This window comes from Triticum urartu, chromosome 2A (assembly GCF_056163025.1).
Source record: "Triticum urartu cultivar PI428250 chromosome 2A, HENAU_Tu73, whole genome shotgun sequence".
In the NCBI taxonomy this organism is placed as follows: Eukaryota; Viridiplantae; Streptophyta; class Magnoliopsida; order Poales; family Poaceae; genus Triticum; species Triticum urartu.
In genome coordinates this window covers 29,909,527-29,921,876 of record NC_141874.1, presented here as the reverse complement: position 1 = coordinate 29,921,876, position 12,350 = coordinate 29,909,527, and the positions used below count along the sequence as shown (strand labels likewise).

General features: G+C 45.6%; 1 pseudogene; it reads left to right on the top strand.

The window, feature by feature from the left end:
• Positions 1–465: 465 nt before the first annotated feature.
• LOC147983196 (uncharacterized) lies at positions 466–1,302 on the top strand (annotated as a pseudogene).
• Positions 1,303–12,350: the final 11,048 nt, after the last annotated feature.

Sequence of the window (12,350 nt, the reverse complement as noted above, 5' to 3'; positions counted from 1 at the left end):
TTTTTTGAACTGGACATCATAGGTTATAGTGCTGGCACCGCCACTTTGAAACGGGCACACAAACTGTGGGAGCAAAGTAGCTGAAAATTGGCCATGCATACTACTCAAGTCAGGCCCTCGGATTGCCCACATGCTGATTAGGAAGGCAATATGACAAAATCGACTGATAGATTATTTAGGTCAGCCTAAATAATGACTGACCTAGCTACCCCTAAAAAAGGATTATTTAGGTCAGCCATTTTTCGTTGTAGATGAATGTTCTGTCCATTCATCTAAAGGTAGATCAAAGAGTGACTTACCCAAATTATAAATTGAGTCACCTGACATCCAGCCGGCCCCTTAAGAAAATATGTCAACACAAGTTCGAATCACCTAGCCAACATCACGTACTAACTAGTGCAATCTACCTAGCTGATTGTATCTTAACAACACATGATTAGATGGTAGGGCGGAAGGCGAGCTCCGATGCGGCGGCTTGACCACCATGGCTTCCTCACGGCGGTGCAGCCCAAGGTCACCTAAACCCTCAGAAATATTTACTAATATTGCGATGATTAATACACATGGTTAATATGTGGTGAATTTCTTACTCACCATTCTTAATTACATTTGTCAAAAATTTATTACATTCGGTTTTTGTTCAATGTGATGTAACTAGTAAAAGAGTTTCACTTTGATGCATGAGCAACGAATGGAAACGTTTGAAAGGATAAACACAAATTTACAGCGCCACCAATCTAATTACTCCTACGTACGTCTTACAGTATATATAGGTCGAGTCTGAGAGAGAAACAAATCAGACGACGACGACCACGGCTGCTCTCCAAGCTCTCTCCTCCGCCCTCGTCCTCCTGCTCCTCGCGCAGCACGCGCGCACGGCGAGGGCGAGCACGCTGGAGGACACGTGCACGCTCGTCGCCACCGGCTCCTGGGAGGCCGCGCACGAGTACGACTTGTGCGTGAAGACGCTGGGGGCGGACCCGGCGAGTGCGACGGCCGACGAGCTCGGCCTCGTCGTCATCGCGGTGAGGATCGCCGGGGCGACCGCCAAGGCCACCGGCGACCGCATCGCCCGGCTGCAGGCCGCCGAGACGTCGCCCCGGCAGCGGCTGGTTCTGGAACAGTGCGCTAAGGACTACGCCTTGACCGTGCGCCGGCTGGGGCGCGCCGCCAGGGAGTTGGCCGCAGGCGGGGACGAGGACATGCTGACGGAGGCGGCCACTCTGCTGGAGCAGGTTCGTGGCACGCCGGTGCGCTGCGACAAGGCGTTCCTCTTCCGGGCCGGCGAGAGGACGCCGCTGACCGACGCAGACCACGAGCTCAACGGCGTGAGCTGGCTGGCGTTGAAAATCTTGCGGCACTGCTTAAACAACGGGGCAAAATGAGCGAGTAGCACGAGGCCTTCTTCTACCTCCGGAAGAAAAATGATCATCTTTCCGGACAGCAAAACTTGTGATGTGCAACAATATAATGAGTAATAATATAACTTGAGAATTTCCAATGGAGATTGTAGAACGCTGTGGTCTTATCAGTATTTATTTATTTCAAAAATGACGCTGAAGATTTTCTCTGATTCACAAAAGTTCATTCAGATCAGGCGAGGAAGGTTACCGTTCGATTTTCACTGACAATTAGCTTTTTGATTGATTAATGGGTAGTGGAATGGGATTAGGGATCGCAATTTACAAACAACTCAAAAACGCTAAAAGTAACAAAAATATGAGTTGCACTTGGGTACGTGGTTGAAAAGAATCATTGAAATGCTTAATTATGCCTCCCAAAGAGGCCTACCCGCATTTTCATTGAAGGGAAAATGTTCCAGAATCTGGTGGTTTCATTTTTTTTTTAATGTTAGCAGGAGAACTGCCAAATTCATTGATGAGAAGAAGGTGTTACAAGAGTCCTCAGAGGAGGAAAGCACCGCAAAGGCAACGCAAAAAGAATAGAAAGAAAATGACCCGTCGGCAGCACCACAAACCCAAGCTCTACCATCAAACGCGAACACCATCAGAAGCCCTCGGCGGGATCACCAAGGTGATGCCTCCAAGGAGGAAAACGAAGTTGAGGACTCCACCGTCACCCGATCTGGCACTTCCCGATCTTAGGTTTTCACCAGGAGATCTCACGCTATTGGGAAGGAAGGAAACGGCTCCACAACGATACCTCCAAAGAGGAAGACGACATCCGTGGACGCCGTTACCGCCGGCAACGACAGGGTCGATGCATGATTTTCGCCCGGAGCCGAGTCTTCCACCAACAATCCAAGGATCTGAGGCCACCAGCGCCACAGTGCAACATGAGCCCAAAGCAAACACTACTAGAGATGAATTGGTCAAGCCGCACGCAGGAACTCGGCGAGCACACGCCAACCTGACCGGTCCGCATCGCCGCTCGCAGGCCCTGGGCGATCCAATCCAGATCTGGCCATCCTCTACCTCCGCGCGCAGACCTAGGCGATCCTCCGCACCGTAGCGCACAGGAAAGGGGGTTTCATCACCTGCTACTGTAACTGTTGTGTGTAAACATGAGAGGCGCGCCTCTCATTACATCTCACTAGTTGAGTGCCAGTGCATTGCCACGGGTTAAAAAATGCTTTAACAAGAGAAAATAATGTTAACCCGCCCCTATTTACTAATAAATAAAAATCAGGTGTAAATGTTAACAAAACACCTCCCTAACTCCGATCCCCTCTATTCTCAGGATTGATGATATTCTTGAATCATTTAAAAGCAATTCCAACGTGGTGACCCAAACGTGCAGCTCACTATGCATTTCTGAATGTCCGGAAAAATAATCAGTAGTTTATTATTTGAGATTATCAAGACATTTATTAAGAGTTTTGCAATTGTAAATGATGGGCATTATTACCACCTAGTCTATAGCATATCTTCCACCTAAATTGTTGTCCTCAAGAAATTATTATGAACAAATCATAAAAGAATATATCTGCAAAGAGAGAGTAATGCAAGTACCATCACAATGGAACAATTAAGGATATGAACGAATACCTTGTGTTAACTATTCAAAAATTGCAAAGGATTATATGCAATTCATAAATAGTAGTCACCAAGAGTTGTTATTCTGAAAATTAAGTGGACTGATTTTATTTCTCTATAGGAAAGACATTTGAACTTATACAGACTAAAATGCCGCCGAAGACTGCCATCACCTCACAAGCTATATGGATTTGAATCATCCACGAGGTCAAAGAAATTGCCATAAAAAATACAAAAATACACAGAACTACCTACTTGATAACAACACAAAAATAATATTGGAACACTTTAACACAAAGCCACACAGATCATGAGTGCATTCACATCAGTAAATAAAATTACTTAAAGCATGATCATAGTTACAGCATGAACAAGAAATGTTGTCGTATCAATTAGGTGCAGAGCCGTTAGATCAGAAGAACACGACCAAGAACCATGTGTGTAACACTTAAAATCAATATAGTACATGTATATGAAATCCAATCCATATTACAATACATCATAGCATGTATATACAAGCAAGGAAGTGAAAGAGAAGTCAATACTTGTCAGGAAAAGATAAGACAATGAACGGTAAGGGCAGAGCTACAGAGGTTATGAGGGTATATGCGACAAGGTGCATGAGAGGAATACCATGATATTTACTTTAACTTGCAGATCTCCCATCCACTTTAGTGTACAACAGCCAAAGCACTAAGAACGAGAAAACCTTCATTCCCTGCGTCTCCTATCTGGTCGCTGCCACCGTTGTTCACCTTGCTCCAGTAAATCTCTCCTCCCATGGCTCACATTTTCTTTAGCTCGTCCTCAGTCTATGTAGTACCAGATCAATGGCTTCCCAAAGAGTATACAACAAAACCATCAGTTAACTACTTTACATCGGTAAAGAAGTATAACCAGTGGAAACTCAATGTATTGGTGGCGTATCTTCATGAGGTAGGCAGAGGAGAGGCCTAACATGGCGAAGAACCTTGCCATTGACACCTTTGACATGACCATCTCCGTCTAAAAGGGGAAACATCGACATGGCAACCCGTCAAGTAGCATTAAGAAGCTAGCATTCTAGGCTCCGGCTTTGTGTCAAACATTTAAATTATGAACAATGACAATTTCATCTCACAGTCAATATCTGCAGTTTTTAGACGTGGAAAAGAAAGAAAAAGAGAGAGAATCACTTACATAACATCATGCAAACAGAGGTAAATAATCATTAGCAAAAAAATTCTGAACACTTACATAACTATGAAGCTTTCTTGAATGATTTCTCTCTAGCCTTTGAGAGGAAAAGCAGGATAACGAAAAGTCAGTACGAGCCTTGAAATCACACATCAATTTCTAACTAAAGGCATGAAAAGCTAGCATTTAAATCTTCTTGTATAGGTAACTCATTATTTATTATTAAGTAACATCAGGTTGTAAAGATGGTTCTAGGGTTATTCTTACAGTTCTGCATTATAGAAAATTATCTCGCAAATATGGAACTTCCCTTGTACAACAGTCAGTTTTAATGTTGGGTAGATATCCAAACCAAAAAAATTGAAGCCAAACACAAGGATTTACTCCAACTTCTTCCTGTAATCCAGAAGCAGTCGCTGAACAATGCAACATGAGCATCACACGAAGGACAAATAGTAAATTGTTAAGGAAAAAAGGGGCATCAAATTATAAAAAAATTCAACAATTAAAACATGGTAAAACCACACACAAAATTAGTTCTAATTATGTTCCACACAAAATATTAGTTCTAGTTATGTCCCACCAGCAAGAAAAGTGCATATAGAGGTAAGTCGTATCTGGGGATCAAGAACATATGGAAGCATTATCAGTTTATCACTAAACCCAAATATGCAATGATGTGTTTTTTCTTCCTGTCCTACTTCAACCTCAGTGACTCCATTGGAGTAAAGATCTGCCAAAAAAATGCGGCGGCTGATAATTTAACACCACCACAACTACCAAATCAAATCGAACTAAACCAAATCAAATAAGTCCAAGTTGTTCCAAAGCCAGGAATGTGCATGACGGTGGATGACCTCGTCAACGAGCAGACTCTGCTCGTCAGCCACCACCGTCTTCGAAGCTCCTCACCGGCAGAGTGCGTCACCTCCACAACATCTGGCGTCACCTTCCTTTGACGGGTGACGGCCATCGACATCCATACAACAGTCCGTACACAAACTCAATTCTACCTTTCTTCTGCCCGTACAAGAATCTGCAAGCAAGTCAATTTTATTCAAAATCAGCAGCTCACTTCTATTCTTACAATAACAGCAGTCACTTCACTCAGACAACAATAGCAACACAGATCAGAGAGAGATAGAGAGATGGGATAACAACCTTGCTGACACCGGCATTCGTCTTTCCCTTTGTCTAAGAAACATGCGGAGAGCTGCGGCAGGAGGGCTTCGACCAAAGACTCATATTAGCTAGCGATGAGCTCGCGTTGTTGTTGTCCGACGCAGCGTCCGCACCAGTGACATACTCGATGGAGATGAATCGGATGACCGAGATTGACTAACTGACCCCATGGAGAAGGACGGGGCCGCTGACGTCGGCGAGGGCCAGGATTGGCTTGAGGATCCCTCGACCTCGATGACGCGGCTAACGCCATTGTCTTCACGTGGGTGGCCTGGGCTCCTGCACCCACCAGTAAGAAAAGTGCATATAGAGGTAAGTCGCTTCTGGGGATCAAGAACATATGGAAGCATTATCAATTTATCACTAAACCCAAATATGCAATGATGTGTTTTCTCTTCCTCTCCTACTTCAACCTCAGTGACTCCATTGGAGTAAAGATTTGCCAAAAAAAATGCATCATTACGGAGATCAAGCATCGGGCAGTTTCTTTCAATTCCCTCTCCATGCTTTTTTTTTGCGGAAAAATTCCCTCCCCATGCTAGTAAACAGAGTATATGCGAAAGCTAGAATGAAAAGAAGGAAAACTGTAAGACTAACCGCAAAGTAAGGTTTTTGTAGATTTTTTAATTGTGCCATCTAAAACTCCAGTTGCACCGATGAGTAAAATAAATAATCGTGTAATAGCAATAAGTTGCTTGCCGTTGAAACCAGGACAATGGTGGATGAAGGGCACGGAACTGCATCATGCAGACATTATAAGTAATCTCACGAGGAAATGAAAGAACAAATTAAGATTATTTAGATTGCACATAACAGAGCACTAACTCTCATAATATATTTACTTAATTCAGGGATTTCACCATTGTCCATGTGTATCTCCCTTATCTGAAACCCATACAATAATTCTTTTCTTGAGACCTCATCGGTCAAACAACACACATATTGGTAACTTCCAACAACCTTGCTCTGCACATATGATGGCTGCCCACTGCCTACCAATACAACTATAGAAATATAAGTCACGCCAAAGCGTTTTCATAAGCTATTCTAGCAGCAGGATATCTAATACCATGGTATCAACTTATAATACTGAAATAATAAACATCCCTGAATCTATTATAATACCGAAATAAGCACAATAGCCATCAACTTTGTGACGCCCCGAGACCGATGTGCCAGGTGTCCTCCAGGTATTCGCTGTCGTTGCTTTGTCATTCGCTTCCGTGTTGCATCTTTTCATGTCATCATATGCATTGCATCATCATGTTTTCAAAACTTGCACTCGTCCGGGTTTCCCCAGTTTCGTCCGTTGCCCAGACACACTTGCACGGTCCGCGGCACGTCCGAAATATTATTTTCTAAGTGGCTGGAAAATGTTCTCGGAATGTGATGAGAGTTGACGTGTGGTCTTATTATAGTGTAGATAGACCGCCTGTCAAGTTTCATCGCATTCGGAGTTCGTTTGATAGCCCAACCGTTAAACTATAGCGGCATTATAGTCGGTCTAACGTCGGACGTTTTCGGTCTCCGGAAACAGTCGCCGGGCCTCTCCTTTTCTCTCTTCTCAGACCTTTGCCTTCTGCAATACCTCTCACCGCCAGGACCTACCTAACCTCTCTCGTCAGCCCGCGGACCTCCTCCCGCGCGCGTCCGAAATCTGTCCCGGACCTGACCCGGACTGTCGCCATCGTTGTGTCTGCATCATCCCCAAACATCTATAAAACGTCTCCGTTTTCTCATTTGGGATTCCTAACATATTTTTTTCCGTCCGTCCGATTACAATCGGAGGGACGAGATAAACCCTAGACTAACCTACCCGCTATTTATAAACCGTGACCAAATCCCTAATTTCTAGGGATCCTCCTAGCTGCCGCCGCCACTCCTCTTGTCTCCTTCCACCTCGGGTTCTTCCCTGATCCAAATCCTCCTCATTTTCTTTACCCAACCAACCAACAAACCGATCCAAAAATCCATCCAACCACCTACCTCCTCGTCTTGCGCAACCAGCCAGCCAGCAACAACCACCTCCTCCCTGTTCGATCCAGAGGAGTGGAGCTCCTCCGCGCCCATAGGCTCTCCCGCTCGAGGGATCCATGCTGCCTTCACCAAGCTCCAGGCCGACCCCGCGTCCTCCCCCTCGGTCCTTCCTTCTCTTCTTTCTTTCTCCTGCTCTCTCAACTCTCTCTCTCTCTCTCTCTCTCTCTCTCTCTCTCTCTCTGCCTCGCAGGATGCCATGGATGCCCGCAGCGCACCTGCCTTCCCGAGTTCCTCCGCAGGAGACCAGCAACCAGAGCTCCCGCTCGACCCTCCGCCGCATGTCGCCGGCCAGCGACCCAGGGAGCCACCGTGGCCATGGATGTCATCTGCCGCCTCCTTCCCGAGCTACAGTGCGCCCAAGCCTCGGACGTGACCGGTTCCGGCTCGAATCGCCCTCCCCAAGCCCGATCGCCGCCCAGACCCGTCGAGTCCCGGCCAACTCCGTCGTTCTTAGCCGTCGCCCCGCGCCAAGTCCCTCGCCAGCCTTCCCTGCTTTGCGTCGAACCGCTCCAGCGCCGCTGCTTCTCTGCTTCTCCGTCGAACAGAGGGCGCCGTGCTCGTATCCTCCCCGCCTCGCGAGCTGGGCCGGCCAGCGCCAAGCCAGGCCCAGTCAGGCCAGATCCGCGCCGCCCTTGCCGGCCTTCCTCTTCACCAGCGGGCCAAGCCCATGGGTGAGGACGCGCCCAGCTCCTCCCCTGTTCCTGTTGGGCCAGGAAGTTTTGGCCCGTAGTTTTTTTCCCGTTGCTGCGAATTTAGCTATTTTTCACAGGATTGCTGTTTTACAGAAAACCCCTTGTTGATCGTGCATTTAATAACTTCACAACCGTGCATCGGATGGAAATAAATTATATATGAAAGTTGCTTAGATTTTTTCCTAGTTTAATAATATGCAAATTTCATGCATGTTTGAAATGTTTAAAATGCAATTTGTTTAAACTTGCTTAAATGCCATGCTAAAATGATTTAATTCATAACTAAATAACCGTAACTCCGATTTAAATAAACTTTATATGAAAATGGGGTAGAAAAATGTCTAGTTTAACTTGGTGGCATCACTTTGCATGTTTAACAACTCTAAAATTGTGTTTAGGGTAGAACAGTACCAAACCTAATAAATGCATATGGGGATTTTCCGGAAGTGTTGTTCGTTGCTTCCGGCCTCATTTAAACTTGACTAGATAGGTAGTTTTACTTTGCTTCACCCTCTTGCCATGTTTAAAAACATTTAATATTGTTGGGTACATAAACGAGATCGAACTAAATAACTTGAACGTGGTGTTTCGTCAATATGCAACGGAGTTGCATAATGAGCTCCACTTAATTTGTAGGATTGTTTGTGCACTTTGCCATGCCATGCCTCATTAAACCGGACATGCATCATTCTTGTTTGCGCATCATGCCATGTCTATGTGATGGTTGTTTACTATGTTGTGCTTCTTTCCGGTGTTGCTTCTTCGGGTTGGTTCCGGTAACGTCGCGTTTGTGAGGACCCGTTCGACTACGTCCGTTTGTCTTCTTCATGGACTCGTTCTTCTTCCTTGCGGGGTCTCAGGCAAGATGACCGTACCCTCAAAATCACTTCTATCTTTGCTTGCTTAGTTGCTCGCTCTTTTTCTATGCCTATGCTGCGATACCTACCACTTGCTTATCATGCCTCCCATATTGTTGAACCAAGCCTCTAACCCACCTTGTCCTAGCAAAACTTTGATTGGCTATGTTACCGCTTTGCTCAACCCCTCTTATAGCGTTGTTAGTTGCAGGTGAAGATTGAAGTTTGTTCCTTGTTGGAACATGGAGATGTTGTTCTTTATTGGAACATGTTTACTTGTTGGGATATCACAATATATCTTATTTAATTAATGCATCTATATACTTGGTAAAGGGTGGAAGGCTCGGCCTTATGCCTGGTGTTTTGTTCCACTCTTGCCGCCCTAGTTTTCGTCATATCGGTGTTATGTTCCCGGATTTTGCGTTCCTTACGCGGTTGGGTAATAATGGGAACCCCTTGACAGTTCGCCTTGAATAAAACTCCTCCAGCAATGCCCAACCTTGGTTTTACCATTTGCACTAACAACCTACCACCTTCCCCTGGGTTCTGCAGACTCAAGGGTCATCTTTATTCTAACCCCCCGGGCCAGTGCTCCTCTGAGTGTTGGTCCGACCGAGCAGACTGCGGGGCCACCTCGGGGCAACTTGAGGTTTGGTTTTACTCGTAGGATGTCTCATCTGAGTGTGCCCTGAGAACGAGATATGTGCAGCTCCTATCGGGATTTGTCGGCACATTCGGGCGGTGTTGCTGGATTTGTTTTAACTTGTCGAAGTGTCTTGTAGAACCGGGATACCGAGTCTGACCGGAATGTCTCGGGAGAAGGTATATCCTTCGTTGACCGTGAGAGCTTGTCATGGGCTAAGTTGGGACACCCCTGCAGGGATTTGAACTTTCGTAAGCCATGCCCGCGGTTATGGGCAGATGGGAATTTGTTAACGTCTGGTTGTAGAAAACCTGAAGTTAACCTTAATTAAAATGCATCAACCGCGTGTGTAACCGTGATGGTCTCTTTCCGGCGGAGTCCGGGAAGTGAACACGGTGTTGGAGTTATGCTTGACGTAGGTTGTTCTAGGATCACTTCTTGATCATAGATTCTCGAACGTGCTTTGCCTTCTCTTTCACTCTCATTTGCGTATGTTAGCCACCATATATGCTAGTCGCTTGCTGCAGCTCCACCTCATACCTTTACCTTACCCATAAGCTTAAATAGTCTTGATCGCGAGGGTGCGAGATTGCTAAGTCCCCGTGACTCACAGATACTTCCAAACCAGTTTTCAGGTGCCGATGAGTCCTTGCAAATGACGTAACCAAGCTCAAGAGGAGCTCGATGAATATCTTGTCCTTTGTGTTGTTTTGTTCTAGTTGATCAGTAGTGGAGCCCAGTCGGGACGATCGGGGATCTGTGTAGCATTTGGGGTAGTCTTCTTTTATTTTGGCTCCGTAGTCGGGCCCTGATTGTATTTGGATGATGTAATGCTTTATTCATGTATTGTGTGAAGTGGCGATTGTAAGCCAACTATGTATCTCTTTTCCCTTATGTATTACATGGGTTGTGTGAAGATTACCTCACTTGCGACATTGCTTTCAATGCGGTTATGCCTCTAAGTCGTGCTTCGACACGGGGGAGATATAGCCGCATCGAGGGCGTTACAAGTTGGTAATCAGAGCCTTCCCCGACCTTAGGAGCCCCCACTGCTTGATCTTTTTTAGCAGCCGTTGTTGAGTCTAGAAAAATGTTTTGAGTCATTTAGGAATTATATATCAGAGAGTTTAGGAATTCTTTTTACTCCCCAGTCCCTTCATCGCTCTGGTAAGGCATCCTGACGTAGAGTTTTGACTCTTCTCTTCTCAAATTTCACTAATTTTTTTTAGGATCACGCGGGTATCTTGGAATCGTTCCGATCGATTTGTGACGAGAACATTGTTCTTGGTGCCTCCTGTCATTTAGGGTTGTGGCAGTGTGCCGGGGAGTTGAGCTCCGAGGTGTTGTCGTCACAATTTTATCATTGCAGTTCTGGAATACCTGAGTTTAGTTCGCCGACATCGAAAATCTCTTTTATGCAGTTGTTGGTGAGATAACCTCGACGCCACCCAGTATTGGGGCGGGAGTTCGGGAGTATTGCCATAACTCGTATAACGGATGCTTTTCGAAGGTTGAGGTAGATGATTTCCGAAGGTTTCTTGGTTATGTGTTGAAGGATGGATACAGCTGGATGTAGGATTTGCTAGTTTTGGGTGAGGCTTCCCCTGTATCCCCAACACCTGATTGCATAACCGGAAAGTTTCGGGAGTTTGTAAGTGGGAATTCAAGTAGCTCTTAGGATATCTTTCCGACAGATGTATGATATGAAATTGGGGTTCGACGTCTAGTGGTCCGCCTATTCACGGTTGGTTTTACAGTGGTCTCGTTGTGTCTTAAAGAGTCCTTGGCTATGCCGACTCGGGGACGCTTTGTATGTCATGTGCACTGCCTTGTACATGATGGTGCTGTACGATCGAGCCCGTGTAGGCCCCACCACGAAAACTTCGGACGAAATCTCTATCATATGTTTGTTCCGGCTTATTCTGCAAGCCAATCCTTTGTTTTGTTTTTGAGCTGTGGTATTCGAGTTGCTTCAAAGTCAAATGTTGATTCCATACCTTTCCTAAATGGTGTTCTCATATTCCTCTGTGGATGCTAATCCTTCTTGATAATCGAGATTGTGCTGTCAATCCTTTTCAATCGGTGTGTTTCTCTTCAAGTGGATCCGATCATTGCAACATCCGCAAGTTTCAATCTCAGCTTTCTCAACGGTGTTCGTTTCATCCATTCCAAGTTGCATTTGTTTTCCTGCCCACCCACCCTTTTTCTTCAAGGATTCAGATTTCTTAATCACCATCCATTTTATTGATGGAAGTCTCTCCATTCTTTTCCTTCATGTTCTTATCCGGTGATTCTCATGAAGATTTTTAACGGAGCCTCAAGGTCATCACCCTTAATTATTTTCTTCTTCGGTGGTTTCAATTCTAGTTTTTCTGTGTTGATCATATTCTTTTCCTTGCTTCAAATGCCTTCTCATACCGGTGCACCTCATAATGATTCATTTCTCGCTATTCAATTATTCCGGAGTGCTGAAGATATCTCAAAAGAATTGTGTCCCCATTATCAGTCCGTCCAAAAATCTTTCGAGGATGTTATCTCATTCTAGCCATTTAATTCAACCAGTGCATTTGTCGGTGTACTAGAGTAGGGGTACCCTAGTATCCCGAACATGTGCACGGGCAGTCGCAGCATCCCGCGGCAAGGCTTGCCGGGTGACCGCCAAGGTCCTCCGCGGTTCCTTTTGAGCCATTCAAGAACAAAGTATCCAAGCCAAGGAGACAAGACCCCGGCAAGAGGAGCTTGCCGGAAAGGCCAACCAAGGCATCTC